The 22,035-nt window shown below is 38.5% G+C and overlaps 1 protein-coding gene and 1 non-coding gene across 2 annotated transcripts in view; both read left to right on the top strand.

Annotated features, from left to right (window-relative positions):
• The window catches only part of LOC122792268 (protein THEMIS2-like), a 655,074-nt gene that overhangs the window by 41,174 nt on the left and 591,865 nt on the right, over window positions 1-22,035 (top strand). The gene's annotated exons all lie outside the window — the stretch shown is intronic.
• Window positions 1,063-1,200, top strand: LOC122792507. Its single transcript, XR_006363328.1, has one exon. It is a non-coding gene; the product is annotated as a U4 spliceosomal RNA (small nuclear RNA).

The raw sequence follows: 22,035 nt of genomic DNA, 5'->3' as shown, positions 1-22,035 counted from the left end.
AAATGAAGAAGGTCTGAGGAGCTAGAGAGTGAATGAAACTTTAGGAGAAACCTCAGGCCACTTAAAGCAAAGTTGCTACTTCTAGATGACTTTATAATACTAAACTCCTAGTCTAACTTGGACTAACTCAACAAGTGAAGTTAGTTCTGAGTGAAGTAGGACTCTTTTTACTAAATGATATAATAAAATAACAAAATATTCTGAGAAGAAGATGGGCATTAAGCAGTACTAAATGTTTGTGTCTTTCGGCTGTTCTCGGTTAGGGGTCGCCACAGTGGAACTCCGGTCCGCTAATGATTGGTAGTTGATTTTTACATGCCAAGTTACCAGTCCTGACTCACAACCTTCAACGAAGGTACACCTATTCATGCATGTCTCCACGCAGAAGATACTCTTGCTGAGAATCGAACCGGACAGCGTCTTACTGGGAGGCGACAATGCTACCGCAGCACCACCACCGCGGGTCCATTAAGCAGTACTAAATGATTTTTGAAAAAACAATTTTGCAACATTTAAATTACAGCCAAGATATTCTTAGAGCAACTTTTATATTTTTTCCTATTTCACATGCTCAGTGCGTATCAGGTGAAGAAGCACAAAGAATCTAATTTAGTTAACACCCAGAGAAAATGTTTCTTACTGCTTTGGCTTAGCACATGTTCTCATCATATTTTGTAATTGGAGAACTGAAAAAGCATTATTTGCAACCAAGATGTGAAAAGAGCTTTTGCTAATTAAAATGTTACACTTTTAGAATGTCAAAGAAAGTAGTAAACATTCAGTCTAAGCATAAATGGGAGGAGTCTGTCTATGCTGTCTAACCTATGATGTATAGCTTATTTTTTGCAAGCTACTGTTTTTCCTCATGTTCAAATGTTGCAAATGTTAAAATATGGTTGTTTTGGCTTATAGCACAGAACTTAGAAAATCAAGCCAGTAATATGTGGGGAGGTAAGCATGTGAAACAAAAAGTACGCTTATGTAATAAACAAGATAGAAACAACTGAGACTTGTCAAATCATTACATGTCCAGTTAAAGATCCAGAATGGAAGAGCATTAGTGGCTTTCTGCAGTGGCAGTATTATAGTCTAGGAAGTTCTACTGAGGTGTGATTATTACTAACTGAAAACTTTACCCAATACCTCATTAAGTCTGTCTTTTGACAGACTTGACAATTTTTTTAAAGTCTCTCTGAAGACTTGATAAAAAAAGAGCAATAATAAACCTTAGTTTGAGTGGGGAGGAGAAATACCTCATATGCTCCTTTAACCACATCAGTCTACTTCTCAGACAGTGTTTTTCAGCACAAAGGTTGACAAAGGTGTTTTTTATTAAAGGGCAATTTTTATTAAAATTCAGGAATGTGGTTGACTCAAGAGAAATGTGGGGAAAGATGATGCACAAGAGCTGAGTCCGATGAATGCTGGTGGGGATACAAGGGAGATGTCCGGCCTGCAGAAAGGAATGACCATGCAACACAGTCAGATAAGAACTGAGGTAAATGTCCTAAAAACAGAAAGTGGGGGGAGAGACAGGAAGTAGAAACATGTAAGGTCTGAGACAGGAAGTTGGGCATACTGTAAATCAGTTAAGAATAGCAAAGGGCATGTTGTGAGGACTAGGAAAGGAGGTGTGAGCATTAAAGCTGGGTGCACTGCAAATCAGTTAAGGATTAACAATTGGCATGTTGTGGAAGGGCTAGACAAAGGAAGAGGTGAATATTAAACATTTCCTAAAGAAAGGCTTCATAAAGAAACTGCAGACACTCAGTGGATTCAGTTTCAGGTTGGAGAGAAAATGCACAGAGTGTGCAGAGGGATTAATAAGGTGGTGTGTTTCAAGCATATCCTCTGCTGTTTCCAGTTAAGGAGCAGTGATAAATAAGTTTATGAAGTAAGAAGGATTTTATTATTATCTATTGATATACAATAATAATACTAATAATAACAATATTGCAAAACGTCTCTTGGGATCTGTACTTTAGGAGAAGGAAATTCAACAGAATACAAGCTAGGAAAAGAAAAGAGATTGTCTGTTTGGATGCACACACTTAGTTCTGGTGGTAATATGTAGGGGTCTGACATACCAGTTTGTAGATCTAACCACTGAGCAATTTATTGAGAACTGCTTGTGTTTTGTAAATTTCATAATTCTGGGTAGGCATGTGCTAAATGTATGGATATTTGTTTAGGGAACTCCCTGGGATAGCAGAAACATGGCTAGGTAAATTAAGGTGATGGCTGGTGGGTAGATGTCATTAGGCCCTGTGTTAGCACGTACACTATTTGCAACTTAAGGTAAGCTGGACATGGCTAGGTAAATTAAGGTGATGGCTGGTGGGTAGATGTCATTAGGCTCTGTGTTAGCACTTACACTACTTGCAACTTAAGGTAAGTTGGACATGGCTAGGTAAATTAAGGTGATGGCTGGTGGGTAGATGTCATTAGGCTCTGTGTTAGCACTTACACTACTTGCAACTTAAGGTAAGCTGGACATGGCTAGGTAAATTAAGGTGATGGCTGGTGGGTAGATGTCATTAGGCTCTGTGTTAGCACTTACACAACTTGCAATTTAAGGTAAGCTGGACTCAGACAAGTGGAATATGGTCCAAAAGATGATGTGCCCCATAATAAGGCTGAGAGGAAGACAGACGGCCATGATGTAAAAAGGCAGGAGATAATGAGCTGCTAGCATAGAAGGCTGGAACTGTTAGAAGAAGTTAAAGGTATACAGTGCAATGTGGAAGGAACACAAGTTCTTGTTAGGTAAGCAGGTTGAATGAGTGGTAAAATATATGTTGTGGAATATTTGTTGGATAAGGAACACAAAAGAAAGAAGATAGATGATGAAAATCTGTGTGTGTGTGTGTGTGTGTGTGTGTATGTGTGTGTGTGTGTGTGTGTGTGTGTGTGTGTGTGTGTGTGTGTGTGTGTGTGTGTGTGTGTGTGTGCTCGCACATATGTGAGTGCATGTGAGTGTTTGCTTGTGGATTTGTGGGCAGTCTGATGTTATGTTGCAAGGCACTAATGTAAAACACATAGAAATGGGGGAAGTTAAACCAGAAGTTCTGGTTATTAAAGGAATGAATGCTTAAACATCGTGGTATGATTTAAGTTTCCCATGGTTTGTTTGTGAAGCAGAATGTGCTTTGAATGTCAGAAGGCGGCTGTGAGAAGGAATGAGGAACAAGATGAAGTAGTTCTAAACAAGACAGAGAACAGAAAATTATAGGTATCAGAAGTAGTGCAAAATGGTAGGCATGTGCTGTTATTTAATGCTGGGTGGGGAAATGTGAAGGATGGATTAACTCTATGGGTTCAGTGAAGATCAGTGTATGATTCCTGATTGTTTCTCTGAGGCAAGGAATTCCTGGATGGGAGACATAATGTTAAAATTGTGGCAGGGATTTTTTTATACTTTCAGTGGAAATGAAATTATGCAGGCTTTATAGCAGGAGAGAATTATACATGCATATAACATGGAGAACTAAGATGGTGAATGGAGCTGAATCGATGACTGGATGTAAGGGAGCTGAGAGATGGTGCTGAGAGGGACTGTATATTTACTAGAGTTAGTAAAATACCAAAAGTCATTGAAAGGCAGATATCAGATCTTGCTGACATGTTGTTGGAAAAGTGAAAGAAGGGAAATAGAGAGAGAAGGAAGATGGAGATTATCAAAAAGGAGGTGACAAAGGAGAGAGGAACAAAATATTGTGGAGAGACCCTCTTCACAATTCTATTGGTGAGAACATGAATCATAAGGAGAACATGGAGCAATATGATGGAATGAAGTGAAAGCAGCTTGGAGAGACAGCAGCTAGTAGGGGAGTGAAGGAGAAAGAGGACACAGAGAAGACTGCTAGGATGGAAAAGTAAATGAATGCAAGAAGGGTAGCAGTTAGGTGCAAGATAAAGTGAAAAAAATATAAATAGAATGTCAGTAGAAGCAAACAGGAGAAAAGAAAGACACTCCTAGAAAGCTGTAGTGCACATCTGTAGTAGCAGTTTAAGCTCATCATATAGCTTATTTCAACTGTCTTCTTATATTAATGTATATATAATTGCTAACATTTGTTGAACCATACTGTGACTTGTTTGAGATAATTACACCATGTTCAGAAAGATTTGGTAATAATTTTGTGAAAAAGGTAAAAATAAAAAGAGCTCTGATGCCTAGAAATAAAACATGACTCATTCTGAAGAGTAGAATCCTATACAAGTGTAACAAATAATTACCCATAGGCAGGGAAGTTTATTGAGGTATAAATATTGCTTCTGAGATATCACATTCAAGTGACTTTAGATCACTTGAAGAATCCAAGTCCATTACAATTTAAAAAACTTTGCTTGACAACAACACTGAAACAAAATACAATCTTATACCCGCGAAAAAGGCTCTTATCTTCAAGTGCAATTAATGATAGCTGGGAATGAGGAGGTCTCTAACTGTAAATTATGCAAGCCCAATTATTGCAAATATGTTACTTTAAAATCTGCTTTTCTTAAGTATTATATTTGCCTTTTTCTCCACTGTTGTGTGACTGTAGTTTATATATGGTTATGTATATCTATATATAAGTTAGAGAGATGTGAGGTTGTTTTCCGCATGAGGGGTGCAGGAGGACTTGCCCTTCTACAAAAAATAAAGAAAAGCTTTGTTGCCAGTGCCATAATAATAACATTCATAGATTCATCACAGACCCATGAAAATCATAGTATAAACTCAACCAGTTTATACAAGCAAAGGTTGAGCCCCTAAAAGGAGTCTAATAAAGGTTATAAAAGTCTGCAAGTTTTTTGTAGCAAAATGTGTAACCAGGCAACCAAAATGAACATACTGAGAAGCATACAAGAAACTTCCTTTCAAACTTTATTCCTTTACTTTGTCTACCAGAGGTAGTGTTATTTTACGGTTAAAAACACACTAAATATTATTGAAATTCTTTTTGGATTCTGCACTCTTTGGTCAGTAATAGTGTTTGTATTCTTATAAAAAATGGATGAAGTAGTGTAGACAAGATAGGTGACTCACTTTTAGATACAGTTTATAACAAATTTCACTGTATCTCTGAATTATGTGGGAAGCACTGGATTGCTTGTTATGTGACATTTTGCTTAAAAATGTCATAATGCATAGATGATTCAACATGGCTAAAAGTAAGAAAGTAACATAATTTTGTAGTTCTGCTCGTTTCACAGTTGTGACTTGTTCTAGGAAACAACTTTTTAAATGTGGTCTGAGTGCTAAAATTCACAGGAAGAACTAAATGGTAGCAAACATGCAAGAAGCTATCCTTGGCAACAGCCCTTGATCAGTAGTTCAGTATTTAACAGCTGCTTATTTTTAAGCACATCCCACAACAGAAAAATTATTCTTTTCTTTTTCTCCTTTATCTACTAATGAAAATAGTACTGTGGATGCATATGTCATATTTTGCTGATCATAAAACAGTTCCAAGCTATGTCATGCAGCTAATCTAATTTTTTGATGGATATGCGAAGGTCTTTTTTATAAATTAAAATGGCCACAACATTTAAACTCTTCAGCATTTTTTTCACAGTGGTCCAAAAGAATGTCATTAGACCAACACTATTGCAACATGGCATTTACTTCACTGGTTAGGCATACCTTACTGACAGTAGCTTCAGACAAATGAAAATCAACTTTATTTTTATAAGCCATTTTTTTTTTACATTTACTATCTATGTAATACCGAACAGCATAAAGATAGCATATGCTGAGGTTTTATTTCACTATGATAAATGCTGTCAATTAAAGGTATCCTTGAAAGACCACTATAAATATATATATATATATATATATATATATATATATATATATATATATATATAAAAAAATACACACACACACCATGGATCACTGGATTAAGTTTTCCTATCATAAAATGGAGTTTTCAAACTATTATATTAACAGACTCCAAAGGAGAGCAATTTTAACCATTTTAGCAGAATGGAAAGCCTGCCATGCATGGATTAGACATTGTTAAACTGACAAGTACAGAGTGTCTGTCAAAGATTGAATAAAAATAAGAAAGGTTCTAGGGTCAGCTAATTTAAAGGAAACTTCCACCCTCACATACAGTTTAACTCTATCCTTAGGTTGATTTTCTGCCCCTCTGATATTGTTCCAATATCATGTAGGTACCAGAAACTGGGTCTATATCATTTATGCAAACAAGCAGAATGTCGACTCACCTTTAGTCAACCCATATTTGTCAAAGCTATACATCATCGAACTGCCAAATCATCAATTTCTTTCAAAGGGAAAGAAATCAGCTGGCAGTTCTTTTAAATCTGCTGTTTTCCCGAATGTAGTGTGATCTCAGAGTTAGTATATTAATTAGGGGGGGGTGGGGGCCATTTGATGTTATGCAGCTTCGACAAATATGGGTCGATTAAAGGTAAGTCGACATTTTACTTGTTCGACTTTATAATATGGACCCCAGAAAGCTGCTTGTACTTTACAAAACTTTCATTTCCTTTCCTTGGAATCAAAGGAAGAGAAAGTCTACCTAATTTTTTTAAGCTTAATTTCTGATGTACTTTACAGATGAATTTGTCTCCACCTGTATTATACACCACAGACACAGAGAAATCTGTAGTTTACTCTGTGATGTACTGCTGTCAGTCTTAATTAATCCTGCTGCTATAAAAAAAACAGACAAAAATCTGTGAGACTATTTTCCATTGTCTTTATTGCAGAGAGGAGGAGAACCTGCAATGATTCACAGTTGCTCCCAATGTAGCCATGCCTTTCATAGCAAAACAAGGCAACTATTTTTTTTTTTTGTTTTTATTTAACATTTGTTGACCGGGAAAGTCTGACTAGATTCCACCGATCCTGTTTTCAGTGGAGGCCCGGGGAGAAATGCTCCAGAAGCATGTCTTTAGAATAGATTATGCTTAGATAGACTAGATTAGTCAGGGATCTAAAGACAGTTGTCACCTCTTCTGATAAATTTTCATAAGCAGCATCAGAGTGTTGACATGCTAAGCTTTAAATGCTGGTTATTTATACTTCTTTATATATTAAGATGACCTAAATGTAGTACAAAACTTTATGTGACACTTAGAGAAGTCAGAAAATATTTTTTTCTTGTAAAGTATCAACACATTTACCATTTTCAACACCCCCCCCCCCCAGACAAGACAGAACTGACCAAATCAGGACTGCTCTGTAGAAAGAAAGGCAGGTGGCACTGTGGCAGCCTTATCAACTAGGCACACTGATACTGTTTATAAAAAGGTGTTTTATGCTTTTTTGTGAAATACTTCTAGAGGCGGTGCATATCTGGTACACAGATTAATGGTAAGGAGACACCCACTGACTTTTAGTCAATCCATACATATTACATTCAATTCCCCTTAACAGCAGTAGCTGTCAGCTGTACATGATATAGCAAGGATTATTTACTGAAGTAAGAGTTTTCACACCTTAGAATGAGACTGTGGGGATGGTCTGTCAATTCCTTTAGAACTACAAAAGAATCCCTTTACAAAATCCTGCTTTTTACCTACTTTCTTTTGCAAGAAGTCATTAACAGCTCTCTATAACTTAGAACAAGCTCTGACAGACACATAAATGAAACTTACTCAAACAAATATAGAAGCAATTCTGTTACAGGAGGTGTGTTAAGAGGACAGTTTCACACTCCTGCCATTCTATCTTAATGGCATGAAAAAACACCACTTCATTATGTCTAGCATGACTCATATAAAGTGAACTTGGAATGCATTCTGGGAAGAAGGAATGAAAGCAAGAAAACAAGATAATGTTACCCATTTTAGGGGAATACATTAAAACTGTAAATGAAAACACTAGGAGTGATTCTGAAACATTTAAATTTGTCAGAAAACAAAGATGCAATGAAAAAAATAACGCTATTTGAGTTCTAAGGTAGTGTTTTCCTTTAAGTGTTCTTAAATGTACGTAGCAGAAGTACTGTTATAACCACTGCATAACTTTCATGGAAGAAGAGAGTACTATAGGATATTATAATCAGCTTATCCCTTTCTCCAACAGATTTATGCATTCCATTTGCTGCTTTCATTCATAGGTGCCATCCATTCATTTCAACTTGCAGACATGCATCAGGGCCTCCATACTCCACAGTTCATCTATCCTCCTTCTCAACTGAGCATACACCTTCTTAGGAACCATTTCTTAATATTTACATCTAGTGGATCATTGGCACTTCAGAATAAGGGATTCACCTTTTTAACAGCCTACTAACAAGTCTGTCTAGCCCCTTTAGCATTTTGTTTTGCATATCTGCCTATTTAGTGCTATGCACATATACATCTTTGTGTGTGTGTGTGTGTGTGTGTGTGTGTGTGTGTGTGTGTGTGTGTATTCATTCATGTACAGTACCAAAGCAAGGACAGAGCAAACAAAACAATTGCAGTGGAAGATCAGTAGTAGTTAACCTGAAATGACAAACCATCATTAAGTGATCATTTTCACTTAATAGTCAGCTAGTAAACTGCCTGTTTATTAGCGTGCTTTTTTTTTTCTTTTTGAATGCAAACCTTTAAAAAATAGGAACAATAGAAATACAGTTTTTAAGGTACTTATTAAGCCATGGTAATTATGATTACCCAATGACAGCTTGTAAACTGTTAATCTGTTTTTTAAAAGGCTCAATAATTGTCAAGCTGCCATTAAGGAATCACCTGCAGACAGTACATGTGTGTGTGTGTGTGTGTGTGTGTGTGTGTGTGTGTGTGTGTGTGTGTGTGGGCGGGTACCAAATTCTCTTGCTACAGCTCTGTTCACAAATATTCACATCTAGATATCCAATTATTCATATCATATACCATCACACCATATTACTGCAACGGGCTTAACTGTACTGTTTAACAATCTTCAACAGATTACACCAACCTGTACAGTTCTTAATATTCTGTATGCATAATGCATAGAAACAGATTCTGCAGAATCAAGTCTTAAGTTGTTCACTTCATGCAGTTTTTCAAATCGGTATAATGTGAGTTGCAATTTTAGCAGATACATAGAGTTTTTGGTGATGCCACCCAGTAAAGAGTTATCTTTAAATTTATACAACCAGCAGAAGTTTAATTTAATATCTGAGATTAACATAAAATAATAGTTTCATTACTGAGCCCTCTGCTACCTCTGAGCACATCTTATCCATGTGTATAACTGTCCTTTAATTAACCAGTTTTATTACAAAAGGATTAGTATATAGAATTATCAGTCTATTAATAAACTGGTTATAAGGAATTGACTAAAACACACTGCAGTGCAGGATTATGTTCCAATATTTGGAAAAAGAGAAATCACTTAGTACTTCTATAGTGCAAGACCTGGTATTAACACTCAAGTACCCCTTGCTTCACTTGTTAAGACTGGGTATTGTCCTAGGTAATTAAATCTGACAGTATTGGCCAGCAAATGGCAGAGGCAGAACTAAAATCAGCCTTCTTTCTGCCTGCTGTCTCTGCCAGTAATCTGCCCCTGACTTTCTTTGTAAAATAAAAAAAGTGTGTTCTTCTGACAGTGCCTGCTAAGTGCTTTATGGCTTTAAAAGGTGATAAAACACCTGGCATTTTTTAATGTAACTACTAGTAAATGGATCAGATAAATCTCTATATAATGTAATGAATTATGATCAGGTTTCTGATCATATATTAGCTCATTACATGCCAAAATTCACACTTGAGTTTTGCTCTCAAGGTGAATTTCTTGGCATACATTTCTGAAAAACATAATAAACTGGTTATGAATTGGCAACCCACGCATAATCCCCTGTGATTTTTATAGAATGCTAAACAGTGCAAACCTTCCTGAAGAGCCATATTAACATAGTTGTAAAAAGCCTGCAAAGCTAGACAGTAATGGCTTGAAATAAAACCACGATGGTACAAGTTTAAATTTCCCAAACCCTGAATAGTAAATAGAAAGGAATGAAGCAAGAAGCATTTCAAAGCATTTTCATAATGCATTAGTGAGATTTTTTTTACCTAGACTTGGAAGTTTAGTTCTATCTCCCTCTTTGTAAAAAGGAATAACTTCATTTTTCCAAGATAGAATGAAAAAGAATGACCACAGGGACAAGCCAAATGAATAAAACAAAAACAAAACAAACAAAAAATATTTTAAATAATTTTTTATACCTAATATAAATTGGCTTGTGATTCTACTGGTTCCCATGCTGTTGTAACTTTGCAAAGTTTGAAGTAGACTTTAGCTTTCCAAAAAGGCAGACAAACTCCCTTAGAACAGTAAAGTGCAAATGAAACAAACATGAACTTACAAAAAGCTGGAAGGTATTAGCAAATGCTTATGAAATTTCATCCTTTTCTGTAAGTAATTTATTGTTTCAGATCAACATGTTGAAAAAGTATAAGGAACTTCTCAGGCCTAGCATTGAAATAAAATCTTACTGTTTTTTCCAATATGTAATACCAGTTGATGTTTAGAATTACTTTTCACCATGATTAAACTAAATACAGAAAGTTCTCAGTTTAACATGGCATAGTTTTAAAGTTTTTATTTAATTTCTACATGCAAATGTCACTTCTTGTTATAGGTTCATAGGTAGGTACTATGTTTAAGATTATGCCTCCCTGGATTAGTTTAAATGTAACCTGTGACCATTTTTGGATGCACTTGATGGAAAAATAAGTTATGTACTCACCATAATATTCCATGTTTGTTGTCCATCTCACCTTCATTCTTACTGGTTGGGTTCAGAACCGATCATTGGTTCCGACTCGGCTGCATTACTAAAGATCGAGGTCTTCCAGTGGCTCGTGGCTGTATCCCTATCCAATCATGCTCTAGTACAACTCCCCAGATCTTGTTTGCTGATAACTATAGGTACCGAAGGTATTATCCAATCATTATATGAAGATAATGAAGGTCAGAGATACTGTTGGCAAGAAAAAAACTCTTTGTTCTCCAGGAACCATAGGTACGGGGAAGGAGGGTGGGCTATAAGAATGAAGGCGAGATGGACAACAAACATGGAACATTATGGTGAGTACATAACTTCTTTATGTTATGTTGTCCTTTCTCGCCTTCCTTCTTACTGGTTGGGACGCCATCCCTAGCACCATTTTTCCTGGGTGGCTCAAGGGAGTATATTTTCCAGGAGAGTGGAATCAAAAGAGGCCATATCCCTGGAGGCCGAATTGGCTTTGGAATGAGTGATAAAGGTATGAGGCGTTGCCCAAGTCACTGCAGCGCAAATGCTATCAAGCAGCAGTCTAGCTCAAAAAGCAGAAGAGGTTGCCATGGCTTTTGTAGAATGGCCTTTGACTCTAAAGGGGAGAGCTTTGTCATTAGATTTATATATATATGTTATACAATCTGAGAACCATTTCGAGAATGTGACCGTAGAAATGGGGCAACTTTTTTTGCTTCTGAAAGTGACACAAATAACTGATCATATTTCCTGAAGTATTTTGTCCTCTGTAAGTAAAAACGTAATTGTCTATGTACATCCAGCTGGTGAAGCATATATTCTGCCTTGCTGCCATGGTTTGGGGAAAAATGGTAACTCAATGGACTGATTTAGGTTTGACTCTGAAGATACTTTTGGAAGAAATGATGGATTTGTTCTGAGGGAGACTCTGTCTTCATGAAAAATCATATATGGAGGTTTGATGCACAATACTTGCAGTTCTGAAATTCTTCTAGCAGAAGCGATAGCAATCAAGAAAACTATTTTCCAGCTTAAACATTTTAAATCACAAGGCAGGTTCAAAGGAGGGAAGGATCAGATAGGACACAACAAAATTAGGTCCCATGGAGGTAGAGGAGCTCTGATGGGAAGCCTTAACAAAACAGTTCCCTTTAGAAAGGCTTTACAAAGTTTGTGGGACATCAAGTTAGGGACGAGATCGCTCATATGGAAATTAGATATAGCTGCTAGTTGAATGCGAATGGTAGCTGCAGCTACACCTTCATTAAACAATTTAGTCAGAAATTCAAGAACAACAATTATGGGAGCAGAAAAAGGGTCAATATGTTTTGTCATTGACTAGGAAAAAAAAACTTTTCCATTTGCTGGTATATCATTTTCTGGTTGAAGCCTTATCAGAAGATATTAAGATACTTTTGACTGAATGAGAGAGATTAGGAAGCCTGGCTATCTTGAGAATTGGAGCAGCCAAGCTGTCAATTTGAGGGTTTGAAGAGTAGGATGGAGTGCTCTGGATGTATGTGTCAGAAGGTCTGGAACTGAGTCCAGAACCCATGGCTCCACCTGAAGATGAGGTCAAAGGAAGGGGAACCAAATCTGATGAGGCCAGCATAGTGCAATGAGAATCAGCTTGCTTCTCAATGAGCTGGCTTTCTGGAGAACCTTGGTAATCAAAGGGAAGGTTGGAAAAGCATAAAGGAGTCCCAAGGGCCAATCGTGTACAACTGCATCTCCTGGTGACTCCCCTGGAGAGGGGGGGGGGGGTCAGGGTAATATAGTTGCTGCATTTGGCATTCATGGACGTGGCAAAAAGGTTGCAGCAAGGCCGGCCCCATTTGTGGAAAATCCTCTCCGCTACTTCTTGATTTAGGGACCACTCTGCTGAGTTTGTCTGCTATCATGTTTGATCTCCCTGGGTTATGCGTTGCTATGAAAAAGCACTGGGAGGAAATTGCCCACTGCCATACTCTGAGGGCCTCTCGACAAAGGGAATAAGAACTGGTTCCTCCTTGTTTGTTTATGTACCAAACAACTGATATGTTGTCTATTTGTATTGCAATTGTTCCTAGTGAGAGAGAGTGTTGGAATGCTTGCAATGTCAAAAGCACCACTCTCATCTCTTGGACACTGATATGCAAATGGGCCTCTTGCTCCTGCCAAGTCCCTTGGAATGTCCTTCCCAGATAATGCCCCCCCTATCTGGGAGGCATCCGTAGTCATTGTCGCCACCGGCTGTGGCAAAAGAAAAGGTTGACCTGATGTCACATGGATGGAGTGAAGCCACCAGCAAAGGTCCTTCTTGCATGACTCTGTTAAAATCCGGTGAGACATGGGTAGTTCTTGTAAAGACCACTGGGTGAAAAGTAGCCATTGTAGAATTCTCATGTGCATGTGTACTAGGGGAACTAAACTTATAGCTCCTGCCATGGTTTCCAAGACTTTTAGAACTGTTCTTGCCTGAACTTTTGTCTTGGATAGAAGATTGAAGACTTGTTGCCTCAGAATTGAAACTCTTTCTGCAGGTAGTTTTGCCATCATGTTTACAGTGTCTAGGTCCACTCCTATAAATACTATATGGTGCGATGGCAACAAGGCAGATTTTTCATAGTTTATCGTGATTCCTAGGTGAGAGCAAAGAGATAAGGTGGTGTCTCTTGCTTCCAGTAGTAGATGCTTGGTGGTGGCAGTTAAGAGCCAGGTGTTTAGATACGGAAACACTCAGAATCCTAGACGTCTCAGATGAGCCATGACTACTCCCATACATTTGGTGAACACTCTGGGAGCTTTAGTAAGACCAAAAGGCAGACCTCTGAATGGGTAATGACTGACTTTCAGTCGGAAGCACAAGTGACTCCTGGATGGTCTGTCCATCTTTATATGGTAGTACGCATCCTGGAGGTCTATAGAGCACATCCAATTGTCTTTTCCCAAAGTTTTTCCTTCTTGTTCACACCTGGTTAACGTTTCTTTCACTTTTGGCCCAAAAGAGGATGATCCATCGAATGGGGCATTAACGAAAGAAGACTTGAAGGGTTCCACAAAGTCACATAAGCGCATCCATGAATGCCTCCTTAGGGAAATTCCTGAACCCGCTGCTCTACTTGTTCCATCTGCTGCATACAAAATGAGTCTCATGGAGGAGTTGACCACAGAGTTTAAGGTGGAGAACTGGGATGATACTTTATCAAAGACCCCCGCAGCTACTGTAACTTGAAGAGCATATCCTAACTCCTTCAGGAGATCCCTTTGTAGCCTTGTAAAATGCATCAGGTAGTTCAGTGATCTGAGTGTAAACATCACTGATGAAAACATGTGCTTTCCGTATCTATCCATCGTATGAGAATCTTTGTTTGGTGGATGGACAGATGAGGATGTTTCAGAAAGACCCTTCTTGGTGGCTGCTGCCACCACCATAGCATCTACAGGGACCCCTTTAGACAACAAATCCTTATCTGAGGGGCTGTAAAAAACTTATTTGGCTTCCTAGAGATAGGCTCCACTGCATCTGTAGACTCCCATGCTTTTTGACTAACTAGTTCCATTAGCTCATCGAAAGGTGGAGACACCCAAGTGGCTGAAGGGTGAGACCGAAAGACCTTCAGGTAAACAGACTCCTCATCATAAGGGTTGATGGGATTCCAGCTGCCTCTCTGTTCAAGGATTTCTAGGATGTCTGCAAAGGAGACATCCTCAGAGGGCGACCGTGGGGACCCTTCCAACTCATTGAGGTCTGTGTCCGAGGTGACTGACTCCTTTGGGGAGTCCAAGTGCTTCATCTTTCAAAGTCTCTTCCAAGGGACCTCTTCAGAAGCATATTCTGGAAAGGTTTCAGAAGAGAGGGGTTCACCCGATGGGGTACCCTGAGGCCTAGAGTCTCCACTGGTCTGTGGATGGTGTGGTGCAGTGACAGACGCTGGGGCTTCAGGGGAAGGAATGTCAGAGCCTCTGAGTGGAGCTGACTGGGGAGACAACACTGTCCTCATCAGCTCAAAAGCCTCTGTTCCCTGATCCGACAATCCCTCCGGCTCTGAAGAGCCAGAGGAAATCTCTGGTACCAGGGGAGCTGGCTCCAAAGCCAATGTAGGAGCCGAGCTCACTCTCACCGAAGCCCCGAGAGGCAAGTTCGGATCCAACAACTGTCCAATCTGACTTCTCTCTCTAGATCCTACTAGACAGTGTCAGCTCCTAGACTCCTCAGATGGAACTGAGGATGTCAGAGCAGTAGTCGGTGCCGAAGAAACCAGAATGATTCTTGACCCCGATGGTTCCGCCACAGTCGGCTCCAAGAATTCTGGCCCCAGGCCAGTTCGGAGGAGGAATTGCCGCCAATGAGGTAATCTTGGTCAGCTCCAAATCTCTGTTGGTTGGAGCCGAAAGAAGTTTGGTCAGCGCTGGTGTCTTCAGAAGCCTATGCTCTACTCTAGTCACATCATTGTCCGAAAGACTCCTGGAGGACCTAGAGGAGAGGGTGGGAGATCTGACTGATTGTAATATTGGTGATCTGAGAACAGGACTAACTGGTTCCAATTCTGAGGACCGGGTCCTGATTTCAAATTCTGTAGGTACTGTAACTGGTGGCGCTGATGAAACAGTCTTTGTCGGTTCCAAAGTGGTTGGAGCCGGACAAACAATTTTGTTGACTTTTTTGGCAGGATCCAATTGTCCCGAAGAGGGAGAAGATCTTTTTGACTTGTCTGATTTAATTGAAGGAGATTTTTGAGATCCTGATGTGCCCAGGCCGTCTTCCAAAGCTTCCTGGAAGGGGGACTTTAACAGACCTCTAACTATCAACTTATTCCTATGCTCTAATAGTACTATGGAAATAAAGGAGTGACATATAGAGCATGATTCTTGCAGATTAATTGCTCCCAAGCTATACACACAAACAGTATGAGAGTCCGTAATGGGCATCTTTTGAGTGCACTTACTGCACTTTTTAAAACCTGAAGGTTTCGTCTCCTTGTGCTCTTTTGACATGTTACTACACAGTCTACAATTCACACACAGAAAGGCAAGAAAAAACAGCAGTTACAGCAATAACTATGAACAAATAAACTTTTTTTTTATACTAAGTAAGAAAAGGTTAGTTGAAAAAGTTAGGTTGCCCTCTAACTTAAACGGGCTGATGTCCCTGATCTAAGACTAATAAAAAACAAATCAAACAATTTACACTCAGAAAAACAACTGCCCTCTAATTTAAACGGGTCTAACAATTTTAGTCAAAAGACAGTTAACTGGGATAGGGAATAAAACCAAGGCCTAATGGGATGACAGCCAAAAGCAACAAATCAGCAACGAATGAATCTACTAACTACAAAAACTACAATAACTGCAGTAACTAGCAAGTAGAAGAATAAGAAACAATTCTAAGAAGCAATAAAAGGTAATAATGGGAAATAAAAGATAATAAAAGGTTCACATAGCCAGAGCCAAGATGAAAGGAAGGCTGCAATATGTTTAGCAGCAAACAAGATTTGGGGAGTTGCACTAGAGTATGATGGCATAAGGATACAGCCACAAGCCAGTGGAAGACCTCAAGCTTTAGTAATGTGGCCAAGTCGGAACTGAGGATCGGTTCTGAACCCAACCAGTAAGAAGGAAGATGAGATAGGACAAAATAACATTCTTTACAGTTTCAGTTGCCCTAGGACTTGAAATTCCCTGCAGCAGTAAGGGGATTCAGACCTCATTAACTTGCTAGTTTCTCAACTTTTTAACACCCTGACAAGTAGTGAGTGGCACCATGATACTGCAGCTTGTATTTTCGCAGGGCTGTTAACAGCTAACTTCTCTCCGCGAATGGATGATGATAAATTCTATTTTACAGATAATATTAACTCCCAAAGAGATATGCAGGCTAATCGCATATACGTTTTGTACAATGTAAGGCTACATAAGTGATGCTGTGTGCATTTCAGCACAACGCTCAGTAAAGTGCTTATTTTATTTTACAGTATTGACCAGCTGATGTAAAGAAAAAAATGATGATGATGATGATAAGATATAGAGAAACTAAAGTTACTGAATGTGTGAACATTATATTGTGTTATTAGGTTTTAATTTTTCCTAGATTCAGTTTACTACATATTGTTTTGTGAATAATAACATCAGTACTGATACAGAACCTGCCATGAAGAAAAATGATACAGCTGATGCTATAGCTAGAAATATTAATGGTGAAAAAGGCTACATAGACTCTTTCTTTTGGGTTTCTAGGGGAGGGAAAATCCCATGAAAAAATAATAAATATTTATGGTTTGGTATGTAGTCTTTTCATGACAATTTAGTGATCAAGTTGGTCGGGAGTGGGATGTACTTCTAAGGGATCAGCACTGACATGCCCTTATCCTCTGTATATCTAAAGAGAATCTCAGGAACTAAAAAAGCAGACTAGCAAACAGGTCAAGGTGGGAAAACACGGAATAAATTGACTCAGACACACGCACACACAGACACACACACACACACACACACACACACACACACACACACACACACACACACACACACACACACACACACACACACTCGCAGACACGCACACACACACACACACACACACACACACACACACACACACACACACACACAAGCGCATACGCGCACGTGTGCACACACACACACACACACACACACACACACACACACACACACATACACACACACACACGCAGACATGACTCGGACCATTGTACACATACAGAAAGAACCAAGTCAGTGGTTACACCAGGTTGGCAGCTGAGGTGGATTGTCATGCTGCAATGTGAAGTCAGTAAAGCATCAGAGAATTAATGATTCTGAAGAGTCATTCTGCACAAGTAAACAATGTGAGGCCCATATGGAAGTACTTCTGTATACTACAAGGTTCGTGGAAACAGATACTCTGTGAAGAAGAGGGTTCAGTCGCAATGCCAAAGTAGATATTCCATTTATGTGCTTCTGAGATCTGATGGCAATGGCATGGCACAGATCACATTTTTATTCATTTTTATTTAGCATAATAACTATATATACACTAGATAAATAAATATGTGGTCCACGTACCATGAAGGCTTCATAAAGACTGAGAATGGCACGGTATCAGTTGAATGGTCATTATTTACTGGGGCAGTTGTGGCTCAACCTTTAATGGATGACACAGTTCTGCTTTGGAGGTGCTTTGCTTGAGTTGGTACTTTGTGTCTCTAGGGAGCTCTCTAAGGGTCTCATGAAATAAACATTTGCATTTCTTCTTCCTTAAATGTTGCCCACAATGCTAGAAAAGAAACAGCAATGCAGAGAATATTTCAGTGAACTTTTTAAAGGTGATTAGAGATCAAACTCTTCATAGAGCTCTCTGAGTGTGTATGGTTTTTAACCATGCTGTAAATCATAAATAGAGCAGAAACACCAAATGATTCATGTACAGAGGATGTTAAGGAGATGTCTCCCAGGATTGTTTCAGCAAATGCTGTTGTGCTGTGGGGCTATCCTGGCCACTAATGCTGTTCTTATGTCTTGAAGTTTCACCATTAAAAGTGATTTTTCTTTGTGTTATAATACAATTAAGATATGAAATATATCAAAGAAATGGAATTTCTGCTAAACTAAAGACTACAAGCCTCGGCCTACTGGAAACTGGCTCCATGCAACAGAGGGATGGAATCATCACTGTGACCCAAAAAATTATGTGTATCACACACTTAACCACAATAGATGTACAGTGCTTTTTTTATTTTATAACTATTTTTGTCATAGTCATGTACTCTAGGGTATCAGACTTTTGTTTTGGCATAATACTAATAGGTCACAGCACTTTTAATATACATATAATGATACTGGGTCACTTATTGTACTTTTGTGCCTGGAGATATTGTTTAGATTTTCTTGTCATTGTATTTTTTACATTGGCTCTGCTTTTGTTTATTTTTATGTATTTACTTTTGTCTAAGCATAAGACATTCTTTGGTGAAGGTTACTAAGATCTCGTTTCTTTTTAATTTCTTTTTTTTTTTCCTTTCCAAAGATTTTTTTAGTTATTTGCATCTTTTCAGCAACTGACTTCTGGAAGGAAGGAGTTAAAAGGTTAGAGATAGTCTTTTAATTATTACTGATTTAGTGTTCATAGGATTTAAAGGAGTTTCTAGATATTTTAGTGTCATGACTATCATCTCCTTGCCAATACTGATTGTCAGATCGAATTCCCTTTCTCAAAAAAGACAAGGTCAGTTAGGCATGGATAAATTTGAGAGCACCCACTCAGTAATACAGGTTCTGCTTGAAGGATGCATACCTCTAAACAGTCCAGATTTTCTCAGAACATTCAGATTTTTGCCTCATATTTTTGGTCTTTTCCTCATAAAATGTATGGTTTTCTGGTAAATCACTGATTATTGAAGTCACTGATATACATTTGAGTTTCAGACTACATATACTTCAGAAAATGCATGGTAACACAAATTCTATTATTCTAGCAACTTTCCAAGTTTATAAGAGTAATACTTAAAATTTGTCCTTATTTTGGGGCCTTTGTACTCCACCCTGTTAGGCTTTTTCAGGATTTCTTGCTCACAGAGGTTAATGGAAGGATGATAATGTGTCCCACTGCTTAAGATGCAGGCAGAGCTGAATCGTGGTCAAAATGGGCCCTAGGCAGGGTAATGGATCAGGCCCCCCCTCCCAACAGCAGCCACCTAGCCATTCCAGTGGTCCATTACTTGACTATTTCTCTCTAGTTACCATAAACACTGTTCATATCTGTCAGTCTGCATACTGTCTTCTTCTTTACTTCTACAATGATATTTAAAATTTTGTAGTACAAACACTGGTAGCCATTTGCTAAACAAAACAACACAGTCTCACAGTGAAAACAGACTTGGCATGAATAGTAAGCTTCTCTGTCCTTGAAACTTACATTCAGTGAAACAGCATTGGAACCCATAGTCAAAGAAAATGCACCTGGCCAGTGGTGTATTAAGTTTACCTTTGGGCTGTTTTCAAACCATAGGTCCCTTGCACACATTTTTGTGGACAGTGCAAACATGCATGCGTTCTTTGATGCACCATCCTGGTTGTATTAATTTATATTCCTTGCATAATACTGCACCACTTGTTAGGGTGTGTTTTAAATATGAAGGTTTGAACATTCTTCCAGTAAGCAATGAAACAAAATGTATGAACCAATAATGACAAAACTACCCATTATAGAACATTTCAATCACAAAAGGCTACTCAAACTTCTGCATTACAGTCAATATACTCAATCTCTGCAGAAATAAAAGTAATCTGAATAATTATACATTAAAGAGCTCTGTAACTAATGAAGAGGTTTCTGCTGTCAAACAACTTTACATTTCAGTGTTTCATGTACAAATTTAGTGCCTGCTACCCTTGAAGAATAAATTGCTCATGTTATATTTAAAAAAAAATGTTAAGCTGATAATATTGCAATACAAAATTGCTGTCAAACTGATGACAGATTCATTGTTAACAGGTATCTCATCCAAAGGAAGACACACTCAGGAGTGCAGCACCCCCCCCATTCTCTTTTAAATGCACTGCAATATTATCACTTCATCTACATGGTGTGGGAATAGAACACAGAGTCTTCTGTACCAAAAGCACGCATGTTACCTGTTGGGCTACTAACACTACTTTCAAGCTATATAGCAGAAAAACTGATGATGATCATTTGCGAAACAAAACAGTTACATATTTAAAACAGGCTTCTCATAGGGAACAGAAAACTTCTTTTCCCTTGAAACTCAGCATTCCATGAAATTGCAGAGAAACTTGACATTCTTTTGAAAATGCACAGAACCTAAAATGCACTGGAACTCAACATTCTTTGAAAATACACAGAAACTTAACAGTCCTTAAAATGCACTGAAACTCAACAGTTCTTTTAAATGTATCTGCTTAGTTGATGTAGAGGATCCAGGCTCTAGTGTTCTGTACTCAAGGTATAAGGTTTGAGCCTAAATAAGTTAATCAACCTGTCATCCCTAACTGGGGCATTACAAACCCTGTTTTGGTGGGCTTGCTCTATAGGCTGCTGGCATGTAATATCCTAGAATCCTTAATAATTTCATAAAGTTTTCTGGGTTTTGCTCCTCTTTTCTTACTGAAGTTTTTCACAAGATCCTAAATTACACCAGTTTTACAGAATCTTTAACTTAATGAATGTCTTTGGAATTTTTATTTATAAACAGTTTTGTATCTGACCCCCAAGCCAACATGGGGCCCCCAGTCAACACGGGCTCTAGGCAACTGCCTATGTTGCCTGGTGCTAGCTCTCTCTGGCTGCAGCAGTGGCTTGTTCCAGAGATGTGGAGACACTGCATATTGATTCCAACCTTTCATAATGCTCTGTTTGTCTTTTAGTGAATATTTATGTCCCTGCTTCTTGTGTTTGTTAAGATATTTGACTTGTGGAGATAAAAGCAACCAAAGACAAGCAGGTCTCTAATGTTGTGGTAGGTGAGGCACACATCATCCCGTCAAGAGTCTATAAAATGCTGAGAAAAGGGATTCAGCTTCTTCTAGTCTCTCTTGGTAATGTCGGATCTTTTAGTCTAAAATCTTTGTAGTTAGAAACCTTGAGAGCTTGTCTGGTTGCTGGATGTGTTGATTGAGGTACATCTCAAATGTACTCTTTAATTGGTCCAGTCAGTACTAACTATAGGGGATCAATGACATATTTATAATTTGTGCTGAGTGGAAGGATTCTTCTGACTACAGTTCCCCCAAATTGATTGTAGGAGAGGGAACTGATTACATTGTAAATTAGTTGTGCAGTATTGTTTATACTATACTGTCAGGGCTGGGGTTGTTTGATAAAAATACTACATTTTCACATTTAATTTAAGCCCATTTCCAGTACAGCAGGTATTAACTTGAGTAAAATCTTTCTGAGGAGTACCGTTGAATTTTATAACAAATTCAAGTCTAATAACCATGGAAGAGAGACATGCCTTGGTACAACTTAGCAATGATAAAAGTGTGGTCATTATTTCAGCAGATAAAGGTGGTGGTGGTGGTATGGGGGGGAGTGTTGCATGGGATCAGAAATGTTATCAACAGGAGTTTATGAGACAGGTAAACTCAGCTGCCTTTTATCACAGGTTACCATTGGACCCCACTATGGAAGTAGGAGAAACTGAGTTCATTGGTAGAAAGGTTCATAGAAAATTTAAGCAGGGTTCCCAGTTTTTACGTGGATCTAGCTGCCATCCCCCTATTTTATCTCATCTTTACCATACAGTGAATTTCTGAGAATAAGTAAGTTGTGCAATGTGAATAAAGATTTTGAGGAAGAAATTCAATATCCAGTTAAAATGCTTCTGCAAAGGGGATATGACAA

Source organism: Protopterus annectens, chromosome 1.part2 (assembly GCF_019279795.1).
Source record: "Protopterus annectens isolate FY-2018-M chromosome 1.part2, PAN1.0, whole genome shotgun sequence".
In the NCBI taxonomy this organism is placed as follows: Eukaryota; Metazoa; Chordata; order Ceratodontiformes; family Protopteridae; genus Protopterus; species Protopterus annectens.
Note: the sequence above shows the minus strand (reverse complement) of the source record. Positions and strands in the feature narration are given on the sequence as shown.